This window comes from Eptatretus burgeri, chromosome 3 (genome assembly GCF_056783735.1).
Source record: "Eptatretus burgeri isolate ZD-2024b chromosome 3, Ebu_testis_v1, whole genome shotgun sequence".
In the NCBI taxonomy this organism is placed as follows: Eukaryota; Metazoa; Chordata; class Myxini; order Myxiniformes; family Myxinidae; genus Eptatretus; species Eptatretus burgeri.
Genome location: NC_140963.1, coordinates 97869681 through 97897306, shown reverse-complemented (window position 1 = coordinate 97897306; position 27626 = coordinate 97869681). Strand labels below are relative to the sequence as shown.

The window sequence follows — 27626 nt, the reverse complement described above, 5'->3', positions numbered from 1 at the left end:
GGTGATAAAGAAGTAGAAATGATCTTTGTGGACATCAGAGGAAGGCAGACATATGGAAAGTCCAAACCACAGGAGAATGACAGCATTTTTCTTCCTTAGCAGTACGTTGTAATTTCCTTGCAGGCTTTCTCAAGAGCCATATGGATATCATGTATGTAAGATGATGGAACGTTTTTGCCACCCTCCTCCTCCTTTCCTCTCATATGCCTCATGTCTGCCCCTGATCTTTTCAACTTCAAACTTTTCTCTTCCCTTCCCTCCAACCCAACTCCTCGACATTGGAAATGTTTTTTTGTTTTCAAAATTATTTCTTGATAGATGCAGAAAGGTAAAACATGCACTCATGATCTATGGACAACTTGCATGCTAGAACTTTGTTTGAAGTAACATTTATCCGGTAACAATGTCTGAACTAACTCTTTTTAGTAACAACTTGTGGAATAGTCGTGGAGAATGCATCGATTACTGCTTGTGAACCATTCATGCAGAAGTGGTAGGTTTGTTGAGTGTTCTGTTTGGCATTCAGCATGTCAGTTTGATTAATGCCAAATGTTTCACATTGATGCTGGAAATGCAGGCAATTTTCTGGCAGGATGATGTCAAGGGAAGGCAATCATAAAAACAGAGGTAAAGAGTATGATGTGGCTTTTACATCTATTTTCTGTTTGTGCACAAACCTTGTTAGATTAAAGAACACTTTCATTTATTTCCTACTTGCAAATAAAACCCGTCGCTTCGCTGACGGGGGTGTGAAGGGGAGGGGAAGGGGAGGGAGAGTGAGAGGGCAGGCAGAGAGGATTGAGGAAAGGGAGGGAAGAGGAGAGGAGGGAGGGGAAGCGAGGAGTGGGTGAAGAAGGGGAAGCCAGGAAGGGGTAGAGATGTGGAGAGTGACGCCTCACAAAACATTGCTCTACACTGTGGGGGGTGGGAGAAAGAGACAGACAGAGAGAGAGAGAGACAGAGGTGTGGGAGGAGAGTACTGCATTTTATTCGGAGGGGGGGAGTGAGGAGGGGACAGAAAGAGAGAGTGGGGGGGGGGAGGAGGAAAAAAAGATAGGTGGGGGGGGGGCAGGGGGGCGGGGAGGTGGCGTTAGCAAAGAGAATACGTTATGCTTAACGACCGAGCACAAAAAAATAACATCATGTCAGAACAGCTGTACACACAACGACACAACAGAGTTTGTAATGTTAAGCGCTGCCACATCTGCAAAAACTTTGATATCCCAGTTCCAGAAAATTAGTGTGAACATTAATCAAAAGCATGAACTGAAAACATGGAAGTACCGCTCACATATGATGTAATGATCCCATCGAGCGTGAACCTCGAAAACAAAGCATTGTGACAAGATATCATACTTGGTTACAAACAAAAAAAATAGAAAAATGCATTGCTAATTGAGGTGTTAATACCAGTGATTTTGGAATAAATGATGCAGAAATCAAGAAAATGACCAAATACCAAGACCTAAAGAATGAAGTGAAAAGATCCTGAAATCCGAAGAATGCCAAAGTTGACCCAGTGATAGCTGGAGCTACTGGAATGATGACAAACAATCTCACAGAGATATTATAAACCATCCCTGGGAATATTATTACAAACAAACTACCGTTGGAAGCTGTCCAGGGCTCAGTCACGATCCTGAAGAGAGTCCTTGGCACAAAACATTGAAAACAGAAAACTTCACAGCTTGGTCCATGAATCGTGACCCCTTACCGAGATAAAGGTGGATACTTTGAGCCCACCCTGGGAGGACTCCATTCCACATTCTGAAACCCACATATGGAGATACCAATCAATGACACACGCACAGACACACACCCACACACACACACACACACACACACACACACACACACACACACACACACACACACACACACACACACACACACACACACACACACACACACACACACACTGAGACCAAGTCTGTCTCTGTTCCACCTCCTGAAACTCACCCACATGTGGAGATAGCAGGCAAAAGAAACTTTCACGTACACACACACGTGCACACACACACACAAGCACATACTCATACAGAAGTGGACACTTTGAGACCTGGGAGGTCTCCATTTCACTTTCTGGAACCCACATATGGAGGTAACAACCAACAACAATACACACACACACGCACACGCACGCACATACACACACACACACACACACACACACACACACACACACACACACACACACACGTAGTTGGATATACTTTGAGACATGCAAGGGCTCCATTCCACTTTCTGAAACCACTACATGAAGATAACAACCAACGATCAATAACCAATAAGACACTCATCGGTGCCAAATGCCATTGTGGTGATACAGTTCATATACACATATGTGCAAATGTGCACATGCATCAAGTAAATAAAAACGACAAACACAAAGATTTACCTTGAAACAGTGTTCTTTGAAAGAGGATTTAAATTTGGTAATTAGCGAAATTCAATTCAACAAGGACAAATGTGTCAAAGAGCCACATCCTAAAGGTTTTGTCTTCACCAGAAGAAGAAGAACAAGAAGAAGAAGAAGAAGAAGAAGAAAAGAAAAAACAACAACAACAACATCCGATATTTCATCACGTGCCTTGATGCAGCCAATAGAGACACCCGTCATGGACGATCGTCGTTCATGACAAGAAAATAGTGTATTTACGAAATTCCAATACATTAAATGGAATAATCTTTAAATAGTAAAGTGAACTTTTCGAAACTTTAAAGCAAATGTCCAAATATATTTAAAAGTTCATGATAGACGCTCTCAAAAGGCACCCTCAATGCGAGGATGTGTACATGTGCTTAGTATTTAAGGAGATCCTGATCCTGTATATAAAAGAGCTGAGTCCTAAAGGTTTTGTCTGAAGAACAGAAAAACAAACAAGAAAAACAAACAAGAAAAACAAACAAGAAAAACAAACAAGAAAAACAAACAAGAAAAACAAACAAGAAAAACAAGCCGGTAGGTGACGAGGGATTCGCTAGGATCAAAGCGCTGGATACGATGCTTTTCATTCTGACCGATCCACCGACGAAGATTCATTGCTAAGACGTATTGGTTCACATACAATTGTTCCTCTGCCTGGCAAGATTTTTCCGATTGCGTATTTTGCCAACTGGCACTCCTCATAAAAAATGACGGTAAATAGACACCCTATTTTTGAAGGACTACCATTTGAAAAATAATTGGTTTGCTGGTTTGTGCTGTGGAGCCTCGCATTGCACGCACACACACACACACACACACACACACACACACACACACACACACACACACACACACACACGGAAAACCTGATAAACTTCTCTTCATGCTCTTGTTTGACCACACCTCCTGAGCCACACAATATTTTTCATAAGCCACGCCCACTTTCCTACGCCACTCCCACTTTAAATAATAAATAATTGGAGGTGGTGTGTGGGTCGTGGAATCATTTTCGGAAAATAAATAAATAATTAAAGGTGGTATGTGGATCGTGGAATCGTTTTCGGTAAATAAATAAATAATTGGAGTTGGTGTGTGGGTCGTGGAATCGTTTTTGGTAAATAAATAAATCATTAAAGGTGGTATGTGGGTGGGGAATCGTTTTCGGTAAATAAATAAATAATTGGAGGTGGTGTGTGGGTGGGGAATCGTTTTCGGTAAATAAATAAATAATTAAAGGTGGTGTGTGGGTCGTGGAATCGTTTTCGGTAAATAAATAAATAATTAAAGGCGGTGTGTGGGTCATGCAATCGTTTTTGGGAAATAAATAAATAATTGGAGGTGGTGTGTGGGTGGGGAATCGTTTTCGGTAAATAAATAAATAATTGGAGGTGGTGTGTGGGTGGGGAATCGTTTTTGGTAAATAAATAAATAAAAGGTAGTGTGTGGGTCGTGGAATCGTTTTCGGTAAATAAATAAATAATTAAAGGCGGTGTGTGGGTCATGCAATCGTTTTTGGGAAATAAATAAATACTTGGAGGTGGTGTGTGGGTGGGGAATAGTTTTCGGTAAATAAATAAATAATTTAATTAAAGGCGGTGTGTGGGTCATGCAATCGTTTTTGGTAAATAAATAAATAATTGGAGGTGGTGTGTGGGTGGGGAATAGTTTTCAGTAAATAAATAAATAAACCAATGTCACCTGCAGGGTGACCCGTATCTTGCCAAAAGGTGACCATGTGTGACTTCTTTAAGGTCACACTGAGGTGAAGAGAGCTGCTATCCACCAGGAGCAACTCCTTGAGGAATATCTGCCGACGAGAGATTCCGATGAGAATCGTTCTACAGAGTAACCATGAAAAATATGCGTTTGCCTCATAATGTCACCAATTGACGTCATAATGTCTCAAGCTTGACATATCTAGAAAGCACTCATCGAGGTGTTCAATTTGAGGTACTACACGATATGGTTCCTAAAACTTGAAAATTTGACCTTGGGGTCAAATATGTTTGACCTCAGGTGCTAACCATGAAGGTCAAGGCCAATCGCCACCAAAAACAAATCAGCTGAACACCAGACCATATACTACATTCCCATAAAGTTTGGAGATGATTCGATTAAAATTACTCAAAAAATAAGGGTTTCGTCGACCTCCATGATTTACCGCAAAGTGATCTTGACCTTTTTGTGTGCTGAAGGGTATTGTAATAATACTATGATATGTGTACCCACAAGAGTTTCCGATGAGAATTGTGCTCTACAGAGTAATATAAAGGTGAAAAATCCAATGATTACAGACAAACAAAAAAAACTTACCAAGTAACAGATCTTGCAAAAACTTCGTTTTGGCAAGATAATAATTGGAGGTGGTGTGTGGATGGGGAATCGTTTTCGGTAAATAAATAAATAATTGGAGGTGGTGTGTGGATGGGGAATCGTTTTCGCGAAATAAATAAATAATTAAAGGTGGTGTGTGGGTCATGGAATCATTTTCGGTAAATAAATAAATAATTGGAGGTGGTGTGTGGGTTGTGGAATCATTTTCAGTAAATAAATAAATAATGAAAGGTGGTGTGTGGGTGTGGAATCGTTTACGGTAAATAAATAAATAAATAAATAAATAAAGGTGGTGTGTGGGTCATGGAATCGTTTTCGGTAAATAAATAAATAATTGGAGGTGGTGTGTGGGTCGTGGAATCATTTTCAGTAAATAAATAAATAATTGGAGGTGGTGTGTGGACGGGGAATCGTTTTCGGAAAATAAATAAATTATCGGTTTGCTGGTTTGTGCTGTGGAGCCTCGCGTTGCAGACACACACACACACACACACACACACACACACACACACACACACACACACACGGAAAACCTGATAAACTTCTCTCCATGCTCTTGTTTGACCACACCTACTGAGCCACACAATATTTTTCATAAGCCATGCCCACTTTCCATAAGCCACGCCCACTTTCCTATGCCACTCCCACTTTTCATCAACCACGTCCACTTTCCCTAAGCTCCGCCCACTTTCCTAAGCCCCTCATAAAAAATGACGGTGAATAGACACCTGATTTTTGAAGGACTACCATTTGAAAAATAAAACCTCAAACAAAAATCGGCTCGAGTAAAATTTTCTAAATATCTCGGTGTTTAATTCCAAAGTCTCGCTTCTCTACATTCAAAACTGAAGGACAAGTATTGAAAATACTGCACGCAGTTTTTCGGCCGCTGCACAGCAAGGCAACGAAATTCAAACGTGCACATTCCCAACAAATACTGCACACGTTGGCAAAGTTTCATCAAAATGGGTTCGCTGGTTTGTGCTGTGGAGCCTCGCGTTGCAGACACACACAGACAGACAGACGGAAAACCCGACAATAAGGGATATCTAGCATATATAGCAAATCCAATATAGCGAATCCAACAAGAAAAACAACGCCGGGCTCTCTAAGGCCTAAGTCACGTTTGCTCTATAGCTAGGATACGGCGGCCATACCCCACCTGAATTGACAGAAACGTGCGGCGGATGCAGAGCTTCTGAGGTGGCCTCAGGGTGGCCCTACGTCGTATGGCTATATTTTACAGGCCGTAGGGGTCGCCGTGGAATTATAGTGTGGAGTTATAACTATTTTCATTTCTATTCTACGTTGGCTGAAACAATTGGACAAGCCAAAAAAAAAGAACTGGTAAAATAAAAAAAATAAAAAAAAGAATTAAAAAAAAAAACCCACTCGTTACCGTCCGTCTGGCCGCACGTTCGCCTTAGGGCCCCCCTGCGGTCGCCTTGCGGGCACCTTGAGGCTACCTTGCATCTGCTTTGAAAATTATATGGCCGCCGCAGGGACACCCTCAGGTGACCGTGCAACATCAAATGAAAGACCGTACGGCACCCCCACGTTTTCGGTCTCCACAATTTATAAATACCCCGGGCGGCTACCCGAAAAATAAAAACAAATGTGACTGCTACATTGTGTGACCGTGGAAATACTGCAGCCGCCCTATAATTGCTCGTGGCCGTAGATTTTGTAGACCCTATGGCCGCCGTGCCAAATGTGACTTAGGCCTTGGAGCTACGTTTGCTACGCGAGACGCAGATAAAAATGTATAAAGCTACAGAACACAAAATGTCATTCTATACTTCATGCCTTCACAGCCAGAACAAACATGGTGAACACCTGGTCGGATGGACATTATTGTTCTCGATAAGTATCGATGTCGAAGTGAGAGATGGATTACAAAATGAGATCGCACAAAAAGGATAAACAATGTGATGTCCTGTCAAAATAAAATTGCACATTTTGAGTGGATGAGACACCTCCTGAAGCACCCACTGCACAGCACCGCGGGACCCATCAAAGGCAGAAACGTATGACGTGAGATTGAAAGCGTGGTTACTTTTTCCCGAAATAAACAACCAAGCAACTTGGAAAGCGCTCGTCATGTGGCTTAAGCACTCAAGCAAGCATTCCAATGAAATGGTCAATGAGAAAAGGCTTCCTTGGCATGCAATAGGCAATCACCGTACTGTCATAGTCAACACACACCTCCCGAAGACGCCCGAAATGTCACGTATGTCTGAATTGGACAAATGAACACTTTTCTACGAGTCGGAAATGCTTGTAAGTTCTTAAATTTTGTAATTCCTCTTAGTTTCAGAAATAATCATGGTGATTGCATGTGCGGAGATGAAATAAAACAACGAACGCTGACGTCTCCGGACGTTTATAAGAATTGCATTATTCCCAGTGATTCGTAGCTATGATGAACAGGCATTTGATAATTATATGAGTGAGGAAAGTGAAAAAATAACGATCGTTAAGAAATTGTTGCGGCCTGTTCCAAGTCAAGGTGAGGTCGAGCAGGCCAAAAAACATGGCGGCTTCAGACCCCAGCAAAGTTTGTGAGGAAGTGCCAGAAGACCCCAGACAGTGAGGTGGCCAAGGATCACCTAATGAAGGATATAATTAAATAAGGCCGTTAATTATCTTCAAAAGGGGTGTTTAATTAACACAACCACCCAATTTTCACTCTTGCACTTCCTTGGAGTTTTCTTAGTATGCATGCAAAGTTTCAGGCTGCTAGGTTTTAATGGTTTTTGAGTTATGGAGGAGACACACATACTGACACACTGACATACACACACGCTGGCTTTTATTTAGTATTTCCATTGGACAGAATAATACACTCCATTGATTGTACTTTCCAATGACTATTCACTAAACTTTCCTGAACCCCTAAACAAATTGTTTCTCAACAGCACTTTCCATTGTTGGAGAAAGGTCTTCTAAAAGGTTTATTCATTTCACTTGTATGATAATATTTACTGCTAAAAACAGATATTAGTTTCATTTTAAACATATGCTTTTTACTCTGTATATTGGTACAATATCTGTTGTCATGCTTTCACATAATTTTGTGGTACGGTACAGTTCAAAATGCTAAGCTTGGGAATAGGGTTGCCTCGTTCTTCTTCAAAAGCCTGAAGATACTTGAGTGGGTGGAGTAAAAAATAGCAGGTGGCCGAGGATCCTTCCAACTACCTTTTTTCCGCTCAGGCTGGATGTTACGGCTTTGCGACTTCAATCGGACTCTTTCCTTTGGACTGTGTGCCCTTCCCTCCATGCCCTGCTGGAAGTCAGCGTCGGTGCCACTCCCACGCTCTGTGCCCTGCACAACCGTTGCACCACACTGCTGGCAGTTCTGACTCTTCTTTGTTCACCATTATCCTCGCTCTACAGGTATCTGCTCTGTTCCATACTTGTTCACACACACACCAGTGTCAAAGCACATTTCCCTTGCCTGAATTTGACAGCAACATACAGTGGAGGTTATTTTGAGAGATCACCCTATAGTTTATTTGCAATCAGAGATCACTCCCTTTTGAGAATAATCTGTTGTTTGTCACAGGTACTTACAGGATAAGGTGCCATCTACATGCTGCAGGTGCAATTAAGGGATAAATGGAGAGAAGGGGATATAAAAAAAGATCAAAACTTGGAAAAGAAAGGATTAATGGGAGAATTGTGAAGGAGAAAGTATAAATTGGAAAAGAGGTTGGGAAGCGAAGTCAGTAGAATGTATTTGACATGTGGGGGAGGAAGGGTGAATGGAGGTGAGGGCTCACATTCTGCCATTTACTGTACATAATATGTAGATGCTCATCCCAATAGAAACCCTTAATTTCTTCAAACGTTTAAAAGATTATGTAAAGAATATCATTTTTATCATGTACACAGTACATATTTTCAGATCACTTGCTTTCTGAGAAGGTAGAGTACTCGTTTAATATTGAGCTTTCTGAGCTGGGTTTTCCCAGCCCAACGATAATTTGCAATTTGATATCCCTCTGTTTCATTTATTATTGTCCTGACACATTATTTATGCAAAATATAGTTAATACAGAGGACAGAATAAACAAAATCTCAAATTTTTTATTGAGAGCTGATGTTCATGCTATATATCAATTACACAGTGTGTTCCAAAAAGACCTGGACAACTTTGGTTGTTAATATATTTAGTACCACAAATGACACAACGATACCCTATGTTTTATATGATACAGAAACTCAAAACATTTTCTTCGTTTTCAGGTCTGGTGGTTTAATGTAAAAGAAAATGGCGACGACACAGGAGAAAACTCAGTGTGTTATATGGTTCATCGAGACAAGGTCCAACACGCATAATTTCCGTCGAAGATATGGAAGGAATCCGCCATCAGGGACTAATATCATGCCTGGTGTTGGCTTAATGGTTAGGGTGGTGGGCTTGGGATCCGAGGGTCCTGAGTTCAAATCCCGCTCAGCTGTTGAATTAATACCAGGTGGGGTTAACTCGGCCTGTCATCCTTCCGAGGTCGGCAAAATGAGTGCCAGCATGCTGGTATACTGTGTCAGAGTGGCGACCCATCCAGAATTGTGCCCAATAGCTAAGGAGACTGCTTAGGCAGCACCAATGCTCTTCACAGAGTATGGTCCCAATGGATGGTTAGATGGACTAATATCAGAGAGTGGTACAAGAGGTTTAAGGAGATTAGAAGTTGTTAGAAACAGAAAATACCGGTCAAACAAGCACATTTCCTCGATGTTGAACAAGTGCATGAATCATTTCAACAATGTCCCAGGCAATCAATCTGACACGCATCCAGAGAACTGGGACTACCAATCAGCACTATCCACAGGATTGTGCATAAGAGACTGAAGCTTTATGCCTATAAAGTGCAGATTCAGCAGGAATCCAAACCAAATGACGGATCGAAATGCAAGGCGTTTGCCTTGGAAATGCTCAGTCATGTGGAGAATGACGAAGATGACCTGAAAAAGGTCATGTTCACAGACAAAGCTTGCTTTCATGTATCAGGGAAGGTCATCTGGTACAATGTGAGGATCTGGGGCTCTGAAAACTCCCACGTGCTTGTTAAACACATACACGACAGTCCAAAGATCTTTGTTCTCAGATCAGAGTGCATGCGTACTGGTGGACACAAATATGCTGAGCCGAACATGGCAAGAACTCGTGCACCACTTTGATGTCTTGTGCATGACAAAAGGAGCTCAGGTTGAAGTGTATTGATAGTGTTCACAAAACGTTACGAGTCTCTTTATCACATAAACCAAAGGGTATAATTCTATCATTTGTGGTTCTAAACATATTAACAATCAAAGTTGTCCGCGTCTTTTTGGAACACCCTGTACTACATAGGGTTCAATAAATGCTGCACAGTAACTTACGTACTACATTTGAAGAATGAGTGGTAACATCAAAGAAATATTCAAGATTTCAGCACAGTATTTTTTATCCACAATTTTTTGTTTACACAAGATTGAAGCTCATGGAAGAGCGAGATGACAGAGGGCAAAAAGACAAACAACTGGCAATGGGGGTCACATTTAGACAGAGTAAAGGGAGATAAACTGGAGTACATGCCTGCAAAATGAGAGTAACAGAGCTTGTGCTTTGGCCTTGTTGTGTGTAGATGCCAATCATATTGAGAGCTTTAATTCGATTCTGCAGAATCCAGGAGTGACAGATGTGATATTGAGGTATCAGCTCATAAGGGAGATTAATATTCCATTGAGCAGTGCACACAAAGGTCTTGTTGGCTGTGAGTGTTCCTCTTATTTCAAGAAATGAGTTGGAACTACTTAGCATGCTCAGTCTGTGGATGGCTGTGAAGGCCAGATTTGCAAATTTTGTCAGCCCAGGAGAGGTCGTGCCTGATCGTGAGACCTGGAAGCTCAAGAGACTACACCTCTTCCAGTGGTTGACCATGGAAATGGATAGGTGAGTTTGTTTGATAATCCCTCCAGAATGACAGTGAGACTAACAGCTTTACCAGGATTGAAAGACATTGTCAGATCATTGTCTAATCAAATGAAGATCAGCAGAAAATGGTGCAGCTACTGTATGTCTGTCATTTGGATGGAGGTTCTTTATGGCATAATATGAAATCATCTGCAAGAAGAAAGAAATCATTTTCCAGAGTATGAGAAAGGTCGTTTGTGGAGATGAGGAACAAGACTGAACGCAAGACAATTTTTTGGGGGGCATTGCCGGCTGCAACCTCCACTGGGAGTAGAGAGAAGAGGGTTCCATTGTTAGCAATTCATTGACTGTGGTGGTGTAGGAAGTCAGAAAAACAGATATGAGGGCATTCTTGTATGCTGCTCGTGGCAAGCTTTGCAAGCAGAGCAGGAAGTCAGATTGTATCGAATGCCCAGGATATGTCTGGGGAGATGGTCCTAAACTGGTGTTTGAGATGTCGGGCCTCCAATCATTTATGAGAGAGAAGCAGCAAGATTTCCATCGTTAAGTGACCAGGATAGAATCCAAACTGATGGGCATGGATGAGGCTGTTTGAAAAGAAGGAAGACTTGATGTCGGCAGCAATGAAGGATTCCATGACCTTTCTTGTAATTGGAATGAGCTTACTGGCCTTTAAGTTAACTGACACAATTTAACCAATTAATTGCTCTTTGGTCTTATTAGTCAAGTTCAATGTCACAAACAGTAAATGCATATCGCAATAAGGAATGAACATTGAAATGAATTAATAAACAATTATGTTCCACTTTGTTTGTCACTTTACGTCCAAAACGTTTTGCCCCCACATGAAGCATCATGAACCACACTGTCATTCAAAAAATGTTCAGCTATATAATCCAGCTGCCCTTGTTTTTTGACATGAAAGATCATACTATATTTTTTCATGTAAAAGTATCCTTTTTTAGCCAATATACTTAAGAGGAGCCTTTTGGATCACAGTGCTGTAACGGAAACCCAGTGCATGCTTGATGGCCTTTCTGTGTGGGGTTTTCTTGTTTATCACAAGGGATGAAACCATTGCCTACCTCATCAGGCCTTGCATTACTTTTTACCCTTCAAGGACAACCAGTCACACCTATGACTGACTGTGGAAAGGCACTGGATCAACTGGAGCAGGGTCTCAACACATTTTGATTTCAAGTCAGACACCCATCAGATATCAGATAATCACCACGATGTGTGATCCAAGTGGGGTTATTCATGCAGCATGAGAACAAAGGGACCACATTATTGACAAACCAAAAATTGCGGGGACACTATTATGATGGAAAACTATCCCACTTTTCTCATTCGACATAATTTAGAGGGGAAAGTCAAATTCCCTTTATTTATTTGGCCTTAGAGATTCTGTAATGCTCACACCTTGGAGCTTAATTTGCATATGGAAATTGTGTCAGTTGTCAGCAGCTCATTAACCTTTGCTCAAACTGTTGTCTACTTTGTATGAAAACCACTTGAAGGCTCAGTATGTAGCAGATATGCAACCTTTGAGCTTCACCTCAATTCTATTGCGCAAAGGCACACTTTGTGGGATGCATTTTCAATGTGATTTGTGAATCTTGTGCATTTCTTCCTCTGTGCAACTCAGTGTGACGAATGATGAATTTTTTTGTTGTTGAGGGTCAAGCAACATCCTCATGAAGGTGTAACATTGGTGACAGTCTGCAGTGGTTGATGTGAGTCTGACCAAGTGTTATTAACTTTGGACCACCCAGGTTTGAGTATTACCATTGTCATATCCTTCTTAAGCAGCTATTTGCTACAAGCAGTTCGTTTCATTTACTTGCATGATAATGTGAGTCTTTGTGCAGATTCTGCCATTGATATAATGAGAAGCACCCATTCCCGATGGGAGCCACCAGGGGAGGGTCATGTTATTATCCTTATGATTATTAACATCATAGCAGAGTACCCACCCTACGGGCAACCTTGTTCCAAGCATGCAACATGTTATGTCACGTCCCTACATTTGGGAGGTGTATAGGCAACAGACCGCTGTCTCTATCTCCGACGAAAATAAACTTAACCCAGGTTCCGCAGATGAAGTGAAAACATGCATACTGCTTGTGTGCATCTATATTATAAAGCAAGAATGTCCGTCCTTCCGTCTGTCCATCCGTCCACAAACTACTCTCTCAGTTTTGGGGCTAGCTCTGCCAAACTTTGTGTGGACCGTTTAAGGGTCCCAGCTGGTGTCCTAAGGTTGGTAGGAGATTTCACAAATACCTCAATGCAATTATGATTTTGACTTTCAATCCGTATGAAGCTGCTCCCTCTCTGGATATACAGTAATGTCCGAAAAACGTTTCTCTTCGTTTACTTCATGAGTGTTTGTCACATTGTATTAATTTGTGATTGGAATGATGCTGTTTGGAATGAAAATATAGAGAGGTTGAGTTTAATGGAGAATCTGGAAATCAAGTGAGGGGTTCCACCGGTGACATTCGCGGATTCTGCATTTGTATTGTCACCATTTTTTTTACCCAAATCCTTCACGAACCAGCTATCCAGCGGCTGCCAAGCCCTCCGTCCATAGCATGGGTACCTTGCCAATATGTCTATATATATATATATATATATATATATATATATATATATATATATATATATATATATATATATATATATTGTTGTGGTTGACCAAATTCGCAAACCACCATTCAGGTCCCTTAGGTGAGATATCTCGGTAAGTATATGTGTAGTTAGGCCCAAACCCGTTGTCTAGAGGGAATAAATGTCATTCATGAGGGCTGCGACTCTTCAGGATAGCCGTTTTTCTTTTACTATCTTTATTTTGGACCAGCCGCCATTATTACCACCACCAACCACGTCTCAACAGCCATCACACAACAACCACCAACCACAACGCGGCCATCACAACAACAACCACCAACCACAACGCCGCTTCACCACAACCGCCACGACCTTTACCGTCACAACTCGCCACCATCGCATCACCGTCATCTCGTGCCACTCGTGGGCACCGATGCTGGACTCGTGCGGGGCGCGCACCGAGCAGCGTGTTCAAAAACATCACGGACTTTCCGCAGAAAAACGGATCAAAAACGACTCACGCCCACTTTTGTTCCGTCCAATCGGTGAGCGAGGGGCGATTTGGCCCCGCCTCCAGGGCGTTGGAGGGCGGTCGCTCTATGCAAATTCATGGATCAAAAAGCATTCACGCCCACTTTTCCTCGGGCCAATGGGGAGCCAGCAAGAGAGGTGAAGGGTCGGAGGCAGAGGGTCAAGGGTAAAAGAGCGAAGCCACGGGGCTTATAAAAACGACTGCGTTCGTCAGTCGAGGCAGTTGAGTTGGAAGTTGAGTAGGAGTTGAGTTGGAAGTTGAGAGGAGTGTGCGGGATACAAGAGAGTCGTCGGTGGAGCGGGAAAGAAGTGGTACTAGTCGGAGTGAAGAGGACGGAGCTGTGGAGAGGTGACGGCGGCGAAGGCGGACGAGGGGGTGCTCGCGTCGGTGCTGGGAGCGGCACAGAGAGGCCAGCAGCGCGACCGAGGTGGAGGAGGAGACGCTCGCTGCGGGACCCGAGACAGGGTTAAATCCTCCTTTCCCCGAGCATCAGCAACCCCCTCCTGTTTCCCCCCGCGCTGAGATAGTGCGACAAAGGGGGCCCCCTTCCCACCCCCTACCAGACACTGTCCGCGAGGCCCGCGGAGTTGAGGCGCCACCGCCGCTCTGCGTCACATCATCAGACGGTAGGCCCGACACGGTCTCGGCCCCAGGCCCGCCTATCCCCCTCATCCTTGAGGGTGGTTCTCTTTTCTTTTGCTTTGGGAATGTGTGTTGTCGGCGCCGTCTGTGAAGTAAAATTGTATAAGTGTTGCCGTGTGCCCGGTAGTCGGATAGATCTGCATTGTTGCATTTGCTTTTTGTGCAATATTGCATTGTCTTCTTCTTTTACATGTGCTTTTGGTGGAATTGTATATGTGTGCTTTCCGTTCATCGCAAAATAAATGTGCTTATTGTTGAACTGTTTTCCCGCTTCGCTTCGTCATTTCTTTCATTGAATCCCCATCTTGCTTCACGTAAAGGGTTGGTCGTGGGCTAAGACGCCCGATAATTAATCGAACCGTCGAGGCCGACGAATAACACCGCTCGGTTATCCCGATAGTACGGAACGGGTCGCTTAAGTGGCCCGTGTCCGAAGTCGACCTGCGGCGAGGTGCGATCGCCCGGTCTACCCTCCGTGTGGGTACTTAGGTAGGTCGAATTTGGCGAGCAACCCTATCCCACGCGGGGGCCGATTGGCACGATCGCGGTGAGACCGAAAGGTCCACCCGTGACTGGTTCCCGGCGTTAGTCCGAGAGGGTCACGACTGGATTGTCCGTCCGGTGGACGACGTGCCGCGATTCGAGTTACGTGGCCGTCAGCACGCCGGCGGGCGCGAATCCGCAACAATATATACATATACATATATATATATATATATATATATATATATATATATATATATATATATATATATATATATATATATATATATATATATATATATTGCATTGTGGTTGTATAGCTCTGATAATTATTCGAATTGTACTTACCTACTTTGGCCCGTGGTTTCTCATTTGAGTCCCCCCAAAGGAAGAATAAATGACAATTAGAGGGGTGAAAAAGTTTTTCCCCAAAACTTGATAGGATCAAATGAAACTTGCATGTACACAACTTAAGGGTGCCCTTATTAATCCCTGAAAGTTTCAGCTTCCTCATTCAAATCTTCTTGGAGGAGTTGATTATAAATACATATGTACGTACGTATACACATTACATACACTTGTTCCATTTAATATAAAGATTTATGCTTTTCATGGAGCCTGACCTCCTCTCTTACCCTGTCATCTTCCTCCTTGGAATGCATCCTTTCTTTGACTGACTGTTTATTCTATTACTTTCTCTGGGGGTTTTGTTATCTTTCCATTTTATTTCTTTCCAGGAGTGAGGCTCATGGAAAAGCATGGTAAATCATACAGTGGGACAAAGATTAAGTGATTGAGAGAATGAACGAACAGGAAAAGAGGAAAAGGATGAGGAGGGGAGAAAATACTGAAACAAGCGACTGTTAAAAAGGGTTGTGTTAGGATATAATGGGGTTAGGATATGTTAGGAAATAATAGGATATAATTTATATCATGGGTGAGAATGTTAAGAGATGGTGGTGCACTGCTTGCTTGAAATAGTTGAGGGAGGAGTGACAGAACAGCCTCGGAAGATGTGAGGAATGCATGAGTTGATGTGTACAGATAGCCTGGATTATGGAAGTTCAACCAGGAGGGGGTTATGGAAAGAATGCATGCATCCTTACGAAAAGTGCTTGTCACACACCACATGTTTCGATTTACTCGTCGATCAAATCAAGTGCCTTCTGGTTGACTGGTTTGCATTAGTGGGAACAATCGTCTGGGTGGCAGATGGATGGTTGTTCTTTGTGGATTATGCTGTTTTACTGTGTGAGACATAATCTGCGGCAATGCTCAACCAAACAGTCAGGAGGTGCGTCTGATGTAAAAACGATGAATGTGAGCATTTTTGGTTAGATATTTATCAGTATGCCATCCTGATGAGGGCAAATAAGCCTGGAATCTGGATCGGTGGTTTCGGTTGATGTTTAACTGATGTTGACCATATAATCTTTGTCTGTTTGATGGGCCGAGGCCTCTGTGTTGGAGGTGACGCTTTGGTGTCGGACTATGTCCAATGGGGATTGGTGGAGTGCTCGTCACACTCCACATGTTTCCATATACCTGCCAATCACATCATGTGCCTTCTGGCTGAATGGTTTGCATTATCAGGAACAATCGCTTGAGTGGCAGGCGGATGGTTGTTCTTTGCGGATTATGTGGTTTTACTGTACGAGACACAATCCACAGCGATGCTCACCATAACAGTCAGCATGTGCATCTGATGTATGTATGTATATATATATATATATATATATATATATATATATATATATATATATATATATATATATATATATATATATATATATATATATATATATATATATATATATATATATATATATATATACATATATATATATATATATATACATATATATACATATACACATATATATATACATATACACATACACATATATATATATATATATATATATATATATATATATATATATATATATATATATATATACATATATATAAATATACACGTATACATATATATATACATAGCTATATAGTGTTATGGCTGTGGAAATGAAATATATACATATATATATATATATATACATATATATACATATACATATATATATATATATATATATATATACATATACATATATATATATATATATATATACATATACATATACATATACATATATATATATATACATATACATATATATATATACATATACATATATATATATACATATACATATATATATATACATATACATATATATATATATATATATATATATATATATATATATATATATACATATATATAAATATACATATATATAAATATACACGTATACATATATATATACATAGCTATATAGTGTTATGGCTGTGGAAATTCGCAAACCACCATTCAGGTCCCATAGGTGAGATATCTCTTAAGTACATGTGGAGTTAGCCCCAAACCCGTTGTTTAGAGGGAATAAATGTGATTAATTCGGGCTGCGACGCTTTGAGATAGCCGTTTTTCTGTTCTATATTTATTTTGAATCAACCACGCTCGAACCAGACAACAACGAACGTCAGTGTTGTCGAACGTCAGACAACAACAACAACGCCAACAGCCACGACCTTTACCTTCACAACTCGCTCCTGCAAACATCGCATCACCGCCATTCCAAACGGCACCATGGCCATCGGCCACTGCCGGAAACCCTCCACCACCTTCACCTCTCTCCTTCTGCGGCCATTCCCGCACCACCTGTGAGCACCGAGCGTCGGGCTGTCCTGGGCTCGTACAAGATACGCGCCGAGCCGCGACTGCAAATAGCGGCTTTTCCGAGGAGAATTTGGATCAGGAATGCGACACGCCCACTTCTGATCCGTCCAATCAGGAAGCGCGGGGCGGCTTGGCCCCGCCTCCAGGCACGTCTGTATGGAATCGAGATATGCAAATTCTAGGATCAGGGGAGATGCACGCCCCTTTTCCTCTGTCCAATGGGCGAGCGTGGCTCCGCCCCCGAGCTCATCCTGATCCGGAAATTTGCATATGGGTTCTCCTGCCGGCCTATAAAATGCCGAGCAGAAAAGCAGAGTTTAGTGGCAGAAAAGCGAAGAGTTTTGGGGCAGAGAGAAAGAAGAGTTGTTGCGCAGAGGAGTTGTTGCGCAGAAGAGTTGTTGTGCAGAGCAGTTGTTGCACAAAAGAGTTGTTGCGCGGAGAGTCAGTTTTGGTGGCAGAGAGTGGAGTCGAGAGACAGAGGCAGTCAAGTCGGGTTGGAGAGCGGAGTGAAGTCGGGAGGAGAAGGCGTCAAGGTGGTTTTCTGCAGTCGGCTGAGGAGAATTGGGGGAAGAGTCCAAGGAGCTCGGGTCCGAGGCAGGGAAGACGGTGGTCGGCGACGAGGTCGCGGTGGGATCGCTCGTCGCGGGACCCAAGCCAGCCAACCATTCTCCTTCCCCCAGGGCATCAACAATTCCCCCCCCCTTTCCCCGCGCTGAGATAGTGGAGAAAGGGGGCCCCGTTCCCACCCCACTCCAAGCAGTGCCAACGAAACCCACGAAGGAGCACGGAATCGGGGCACCGCCGCGCAGCCACATTTGCGGCTCGTCACGAGGACGCGGGTAGGACCCCCTCCCCCCCCCGGTTTCGCGGACCTGACCGCTCCTTCAGGTCCCGCGCACACATTGGCCGACAGGCCCGTCTGCCCCCTTGCCTATGAGGGTGGCTTGTTTCCTTTGCTTTGGAGTAAATGAGTGTCGGGCCAGTCTGGTGAAGTAAAACTGTTTAAGTGTTGCCGTGTGTCGGTCTTAGTCGGTAGTATCTCTGCGTCATTGTTTCTTTTGTAGCATTTGATATATGTGCATTCTGTTTGGCTGTATATGTGTGCTCTCCGTGTGCCGTGGAATAAATGTGCATTATGTTGAACTGTTTTCCTGTTTCGCTTCGTCTTTTCTTTAATTGAATCTCCATCCTGCTTCACGTAACGGGTTTGTCGTGGGCTTAATACGCCCGATAATTAATCGGAACCGTCGAGGCTGACGATAACACCGCTCGATTATCCTGATAGCACGGAACGGATCGCTTAAGCGGCCCGTGTCCGGAGTCGACCTGCGGCGAGGTGCGATCGCCCGGTCTACCATCCGCGTGGGTACTTAGGTAGGTCGAGTTTGGCGAACAACCCTATCCCACGCGGGTGGCCGATTGGCACGATCGTGGTGAGGCTGAAAGGCCCACCCGTGAATAGCTCCCGGCGTTAGTCCGAGAGGGTCACGACAGAATTGTCCGTCCGGTGGGCGACGTGCCGCGATTCGAGTCACGTGGCCGTTCGCACGCCGGCGGGCGCGAATTCGCAACACTGGTGTCAGAAGTGGGATAACAAACTCTCCTGTCTCAAGCTAAATTCACGGGAATCAGTCCAGGGGTGAGAGGAGCAACCCCCGATTCCCTCCAAATTACGAGCGATTTAAATTAACCCGTTACGAGAAATAAGATGGAGTCTCAAGGCGAGCGGGAGTCGGGGGTAGATATGGACTTAGAATGTGTAGAATCCATGGTCCAGGATGAAATCCCTGAGCAGGAAATGCTTATGGTACAGGACGAACTCCCCCAACTGAACCCAGAGCCCAAAATAGGTGCGGCGGCGGCCGCGGTGTATGACACCTCCCCTCCCCCTCTCCACCAAAACCCCCCGATCCTGGCCGAATCGGCTCAGCCGAGTGCACTCGACATGGCCCAGCTATTCACCATGCTGAAAAATGAGATGGATACAAATGCGCAAGGAATGAAGGAAGAAATGAAAGAACTGCGGGGTGAGATGCAGCAAATAGGCCGAAGCCTGCAGGCGGGCATGAAGGCGACAACGGTGGAGCTCAAAATGGTGGCGCCACGTGTGGGAGCGAACAGGCAGGGAGGGGTGCAACGGTTGTCAGGCCCGCAGTGGAGGCGGGTGAGGGCAAAATAATTCGGGAGACGTGTTGGGCGAGACTTGTAAAGGTGACGGAGAGAGCAAGAGTGACGGTGACCGAGAGGGAAAAACTAATTAGGGTGACGGAGACGTGCACGAGGGAGACAAGAGATGAGGTGAAAGGAATTACGAGGAAGAGAAAAGAACAATTAAGACGGAAAGCAAGGATGAGGTACGCGGAGATCGTGAAAGAGCAAGGAGTGAAACAGAGGGAAGGACGGGAGCGACTGAAGGAGAAAGCAAGGTTGACCTACGTAAAGATAAGGGAAAGACGGCAGAAAGAAGCAGAGACTAATAGACACGAGGAGACAACAGAAACTAATAAATGTACAGAGACACGGGAGATAGAGGGTGAATTGGACGGGGTTAGAGACGCACACACACACATGGAGTTAGTGGAGGACGATGAGGGTGAGCTCGCAGAAGGTGTAGGGACCCGGTGCGAGCAGTTGGATAGCCTCCTCCAGGAACGGAAGGAGCCACTATGCTCCCTTGAAGCGAATCACGACCAGGTGAGTTCGGTCGTGCTTCGCGGAGTTGAGGGGACGGGTGCTGTGGACAGGTGCACGGAGAGCTTGGGGGGGTATAGAGGCCCCGGAAACCCTTGGGGTGGCACAAATCCCCAGTGTGGTTGTCCCTGTGTGTGTGGTGCAAGGTGTGAGTGCGCCCTCGTGTGTGGAAGCGATCCCGTGTGTGAGTGGTGTGGTGGTAAGTGTGCCGAGGTGCATGCTTCCCAGCATGCCGTGTGTGGATGAGGCACCACGTGTGAGTGTCACCGCGTGTACGAGTGAACGGCCGTGTGTGAAGGAGACAGCGTGTGTAAGGTCGCTGTGTGTGAGGGAGATGTCGGTCGGCATGCGGGAGCATGCAGCCGCGTATCCCGGGGTGAATGTGATGGAGTGGAGTGTGAGCGTCGTGACACGCAGGTGTGCGTGGGTGGAATGGCGACGACGACGACAGAGAGACAAAAGCTGAGTAGCGGCTGTAGCTGTTTTGGTAACTGCGCCGGGTTCACCCAGCAGCGAGCGCGAGGTCCGTGCTGTGCAACGCACGAGGCCGCCACGTGCCCGCTTGCGGGAGTGAAGCCCGGTCCGGAAACGAGGGCGGTGAATGTAGCCGATCCCGCGACGGACAAAGTTTAGGCAGGATTTCAGATTTGGACCGGATGGGTTCTTCACGCGAGCGTGTGTGTGAAGCTCCAACGGGCAGAGCACATGTGTTCGCGTGGGGAACCCCTTGAGACGTGGGGCTTGTGGTTTTTTTTTTTTTTGCGCCGGGTGACGTCATGGCTGCATGTGTGTTTGGAATCCTCTGGCAGGAGGGTGAATCCCTGCCGGATGGTACCGTCCAAGAGGGACGAGAACAGCTGCCATGACGTCACACCACAGGTGCGCGGCTGTGAATTGCCGCGCTGGTGCACAGGTTGCGAGTTGCCGCGCAATTTAAAAAAAAGAAAAAAGCAAGCCTCGCTTTCGGGGAAACAGGATCCCTGGGCAAGGGGTGGAAGACCCCCTTGGCCTGGGCACAGGATGAAACTAGCTAGGGGGAAGGGTTAGCTTAGCTAGACCGGCTCCATGGGGCAGGGGTAAGTCCTCATGGGGCCCGTGGAATGGATTAGGTAGAGGGATTGTTAGTTGAGATTTAGGATGGGAAAGTGATTTTTGGATTTGAGGACAGAGACAGACTTTGAATGTGTAGAGGGGACGTAGTTGAGCTACGTAGTGTTAAAAGGAACGTGCTATAGTGTAAGGGACGACGTGCGAGCACTAGTTAGTTTGGGGATGTAGTTAGAAGGATGGCAGAGTTCAGTGGTGTGTGTATTGAAGGGTTGGTGAGTTGTGTGGAGACATGTTGAGTGAGTGAGGCCAGCGGGTCTGAGTGAATGGAGCGAATGGGGAATGCATGGTGCGATGAGTGATTGGGGGGAGGGGTGACTCCCGCCCAAGGGACCCCAGGGTCAGTGTTGAGTGAGTTAGGGGGTTAGTTAAATTGAAAAATGGAGGTCGTTTTGCTGTTGGTGGGAGTGTAGGCTCGAAACCCGTTTGGAGGGGTGCAGGAGCCCTGTTGACGGGCTGGGAGCGTGGCGGCGAAAGGTGAGTATCGCTGAGTGGGTACCCCGGGCACCAGGCTAGTCGGCCATAGTAGGCCAAGGGCCCGTGGGGGGCCGGGATAGCATAGTGGGCACGGGTGCGTCCACTTGGTGCGGGTGCCCGGGGCGCTATTAGCCACGTGGGCAGTGTTGTGGGCACGGGTGACCCTCGGAAAGGGGCCCGGGAAGCCAGCCTGCCACGTGAGCGTTTCAGGGGAGTTGCCATGGGGGGCACTCCCCGCTGTTTAGGGAGCTGGTAGGCTCGGAGGCAGTGTAGTGCCCGGGGGTGCCATCGTCGGGGAATCGGCAGAGGGTCGTGCCTGCCAAGGGGAGCCACGCGTCCCATCCATGAGACCGTGTGAGGGCACGGAAAGAAAATTGGGGGGCGAGGCCCGAAATTGTGAGGACACCAACACGGGCGACGGGAATCTGGGTTGATAGAACCAATAGTTTAAGCGCGAGGCGCTTGTTGAAAGCCCCGGGGTAGTTTAAAGGTTAATGGTTAGGGTAGATTAGGAAGTGTACCCCTCCGCACCATCCATCCCCTCGCTGTCGTTGTGGGCCGCTGGACCCACTTTGGTTATAGATCGCTGAAGTCTGGGGAGGCCATCCTGAGGCTTAGATTGGGCCTCGACACAGGACGCTAGCTCTCCCTCATTCCCCTCCGGGAAGGGAACGTAGGGGTTGGGAGTAGGCTAGGTGACAGGATAGGTTAGCCGAACAAGGACAGTAAAGGGGGTTAGGGGACGATTTATAGTGGGGAAGTAAAACTAAAAACTATAAAAAAATAAGTTGGGGCTAAATTGGGTTTCACAAATTAAGGGAGTGGGTAGGGACAGTGACGGGCAAAGGCGATAGGTTGGGAGGGAGACCGTAGGGTAGGTCCAAGCCCGCCTTCCAAGTGGCCAGCACCACCGCACTCCCTCCACCAACCTCCACTGAACGGCAAAGGCTGGCCAGCTTCATCTGCTGGCTGTGTTGCTGCAAGGCCTGTGCTGGCCCACTTCATCTTCCGGCTGGCTGTTTTACTGCAGGGCCTGTACCGGCCGGATCGTCAGGAGCTGTGTTACTTCAAGGCCTGTGCCGGCCAGTTCGTCTGCCGGCTGTGTTCGCCTGCAGCGGCCCTGTTCTGCCGGCTTTGTATGCCTGTCCACCTTTGCCATCCATGCCTACTGCCCTCGTCATTTTGCCCCGGTCAATTTTGCTTTGCCCGCCCCTTGTTCATTGTATTGCCATGTGTGCCAGGATCAGAAAGCAACAGTTTGCAAGCTGCGAGAACTGTCCTATTGGCAGCTACAACACGGGCCTACCGTGGCGGCCCGTGCGCCGGTTTTCTTTTGACTTTTTCTGCTTGCAGAGTCCATTGATCCTGGGCCATGGTTTAGTGTAAAATTTGTAAGTTAAGGTTAAGATGTACTGTACATTTGAGTGCGCCCCCGGCATGTATGTCTTAGCGCCGGCAATTTTATTGAAGTTGTCCGTGTGAGTGGGTTTGTTTAGTTAGTTACTCAGCCCTCAGGTTATTTATTTTGGGGACACGAATACCATGAATGTCACACTCAGGGATCCATAGGTAAAACGTACTAGGGGAGAACTACACATGATGGCACACGAGAATTTGACGACTCGGGACGAGTCTGTAAAAAGGGCAGGGGGTAGTGGTACGGCTGTGGAAATTCGCAAACCACCATTCAGGTCCCGTAGGTGAGATATCTCTTAAGTACATGTGTAGTTAGCCCCAAACCCGTTGTTTAGAGGGAATAAATGTGATTCATTCGGGCTGCGACGCTTTGAGATTGCTGTTTTTCTGTTCTATCTTTATTTTGAACCAACGACGCTCCAACCGTCAGACAACAACAACAACGCCAACAGCCACGACCTTTACCTTCACAACTCGCTCCCGCAAACATCACATCACCGCCATTCCAAACGGCACCATGGCCATCGGCCACCGCCGGAAACCCTCCACCACCTTCACCTCTCTCCTTCTGCGGCCATTCCCGCACCACCTGTGAGCACCGAGCGTCGGGCTGTCCTGGGCTCATACAAGTTACGCGCCGAGCCGCGACTGCAAATAGCGGCCTTTCCGAGGAGAATTCGGATCAGGAATGCTACACGCCCACTTCTGATCCGTCCAATCAGGAAGCGCAGGGCGGCTTGGCACCGCCTCCAGGCGCGTCTGTGTGGAATTTCGATATGCAAATTCTAGGATCAGGGGAGATTCACGCCCCTTTTCCTCCGTCCAATGGGCGAGCATGGCTCCGCCCCCGAGCTCATCCTGATCCGGAAATTTGCATATGGGTTATCCTGCCGGCCTATAAAACGCCGAGCAGAAAAGCAGAGTTTAGTGGCAGAAAAGCGAAGAGAGTTTTGGGGCAGAGAGAAAGAAGAGTTGTTGCGCAGAGGAGTTGTTGCGCAGAAGAGTTGTTGCGTGGAGAGTCAGTTTTGGTGGCAGAGAGTGGAGTCGGGAGACGGAGGCAGTCAAGTAGGGTTGGAGAGCGGAGTGGAGTCGGGAGGTGAAGGCGTCAAGATGGTTTTCTGCAGTCGGCTGAGGAGAATTTGGGGAAGAGTCCAATGAGCTCGGGTCCGAGGCAGGGAAGACGGCGGTCGGCGACGAGGTCGCGGTGGGATCGCTCGTCGCGGAACCCAAGCCAGCCAACCATTCTCCTTCCCCCAGGGCATCAACAATCCCCCCCCCTTTCCCCCGCGCTGAGATAGTGCAGAAAGGGGGCCCCATTCCCACCCCACTCCAAGCGTTGCCAACGAAACCCGCGAAGGAGCACGAAGTCGGGACACCGCCACGCAGCCACATTTGCGGCTCGTCACGAGGACGCGGGTAGGACCCCCCGGTCTCGCGGACCTGACCGCTCCTTCAGGTCCCGTGCACACATTGGCCTACGGGCCCGTCTGCCCCCTTGCCTATGAGGGTGGCTTGTTTCCTTTGCTTTTGAGTAAATGTGTGTTGGCCCCAGTCTGGTGAAGTAAAATTGTTTCAGTGTTGCCGTGTGTCGGTCTTAGTCGGTAGTATCTCTGCGTCATTGTTTCTTTTGTAGCATTTGATATATGTGCATTCTGTTTGGCTGTATATGTGTGCTCTCCGTGTGCCGCAGAATAAATGTTCATTATGTTGAACTGTTTCCCGTTTCGCTTCGTCTTTTCTTTAATTGAATCCCCATCTTGCTTCACGTAACGGGTTCGTCGTGGGCTTAATACGCCCGATAATTAATCGGAACCGTCGAGGCCGACGATAACACCGCTCGGTTATCCCGATAGCACGGAACGGATCGCTTAAGCGGCCCGTGTCCGGAGTCAACCTGCGGCGAGGTGCGATCGCCCGGTCTACCATCCGCGTGGGTACTTAGGTAGGTCGAGTTTGGCGAACAAACCTATCCCACGCGGGTGGCCGATTGGCACGATCGTGGTGAGGCCGAAAGGCCCACCCGTGACTAGCTCCCGGCGTTAGTCCGAGAGGGTCACGACAGAATTGTCCGTCCAGTGGGCGACAGGCCGCGATTCGAGTCACGTGACCGTTCGCACGCCGGCGGGCGCGAATTCGCAAATATATATATATATATATATATATATATATATATATATATATATATATATATATATATATATATATATATATATATATATATGCATCTATATATGTATATCTTCTGACATATAAAGCCCTTCCTAACAAGTGACTGGACTGATTTTAAAGATTGGTGCCTTCCAAGTGATGTAGAAAGCTTACATTTTGTGTGCAGGTGGACATCAAAGCCAGTACGCCAGAAAAATCATCGAACCATCGGACAACATCCATAAATGAAAATATAATTAAATGAAAAAAATAAAATAAATGCAGCTGAGTGACCCGAGACAATTTTGAAACTTGGTAGTTTAGTTTGCCGATGGTTATCGAAGGCCATACACCAGGAAAAATCATTGAACAATCACAAAGCATTCTTTATGCTATGTTCCCACTATCACGATGCGCGGCACGATTGAAATCGTGGTCTTAATCGTGGACTAATCATGGTGATCCTCTCAGATCTTATCAGATCTTGAGGTCAGTCGTGGCAATTGTGTTAATCGTATAAAAAAATTTTGAACGGTTCAAAATTTTTCTTCGATCAACACGATCAATTGGCAATCGGGATCATCGTATCAGATCGTATTGCATTATAACAAAGCGTGACAGATCGCATCAAATCGTGCTTCCTTATCGTGGTGATCGGGATCGATCTTAGACAAGACAAACACCACGCTCTGTGAGACCACAATTTCAATCGTGCCGCGCATCGTGATAGTGGGAACAGGTTTCAGAGAAATTCCATGATCAGCTACGAATGGCAAATCGTGGCGTTCGTAACGGATCGCACGACAGTGGGAACCTTGCGTTAATGAAAATATAAATAAATGAAAAACAATAAATGAAAAAATAAATAAATAAATGAAAAATCAAACGCAGGTGAGCGACCCAAGACAATGGGGAAACACTGTTCATCTGCTTATACAATGTGTAAGCACACCCCGCTAGTATATATATATATATATATATATATATATATATATATATATATATATATATATATATATATATATATATATATATATATATATATATATATATATACACACACATTGAGCATGGTGTTGGCGCAGTGGTTAGGGCAGCGGCTTGGGATCCAAAAGGTCCTGAGTTCAAGACCCGTTGGGCCACTGAATTAATACACCAGGGGGTTGACTCAGCCTGTCATCCTTCCGAGGTCGGCGAAATGAGTACCAGTGTACTGGGCCGGTGTATACCCCGGTTAAAAATAGGTGTACCATATCCCTGTGTCGTAAGAGGCGACCAGGGTTGCATCAGAAAGGGCATCCGGAGTAAAACATGTGCCAAATCACTATGCAGATCATACGGATGATCCGCTGTGGCGACCCCAAAACGGGAGCAGCCGAAAGAAGAAGAAGAAGATATTATATATATATATATATATATATATATATATATATATATATATATATATATATATATATATATACACATACATATATACACATATCTATATATTATTTCTGTTAACGTCTGCGTGTAATTTGACGTATCTCCTCCAAAACTGCCAGACGGATTGTCGCCACTTTCGGCATGCGGGTGCTCTGTGGTCTAATGAACAGCATGGGCTATGTGAGATCGCGCCAGACGGACAGGTTTGGGAATTTTGGGCGATTTTGTAATTTTTACATTCGTTTGCATGGCGACGTGTGACGTCACCGCTGAGAGGCGTAATTCCGTCATGACATCATCGGTCATTCGCTGACGTCATTACGTCTGTTGTCGACAGACCGTCACCGCCGAGAGGCGTAATGCGACTCCTCGAAAACAGCGTCTGCAATGTAAAACCCTCTTCTGCACATGCTGACTACCTCAGAAGGTGAATTTGACACAAAAAATGTAACAAGAAACATTGTATTTAAAGTAAAGATTTATTTCAAAAAAAATTTTATTTCTGTTAACGTCTGCACATATTTTGACGTTTCTCCTCCGAAACCGCTGGCAGGAATGTGCTCATTTCCCATATAGTGGGGTTTCTTCATGTGACGAAGACGATGCACTAAATTTCTAAGCTGGAATTGGATGACAACGTGACTTCCAACAATATTTTCAACCCATC

General features: G+C 45.5%; 1 protein-coding gene and 1 long non-coding RNA gene across 3 annotated transcripts in view; both read right to left on the bottom strand.

The window, feature by feature from the left end:
• LOC147030504 (THAP domain-containing protein 2-like) overlaps positions 1-27626 on the bottom strand; it is a 344307-nt gene that overhangs the window by 72199 nt on the left and 244482 nt on the right. The gene's annotated exons all lie outside the window — the stretch shown is intronic.
• Positions 1-27626, bottom strand: part of LOC147030508 (uncharacterized) — a 38928-nt gene that overhangs the window by 10521 nt on the left and 781 nt on the right. The window lies entirely within an intron of this gene.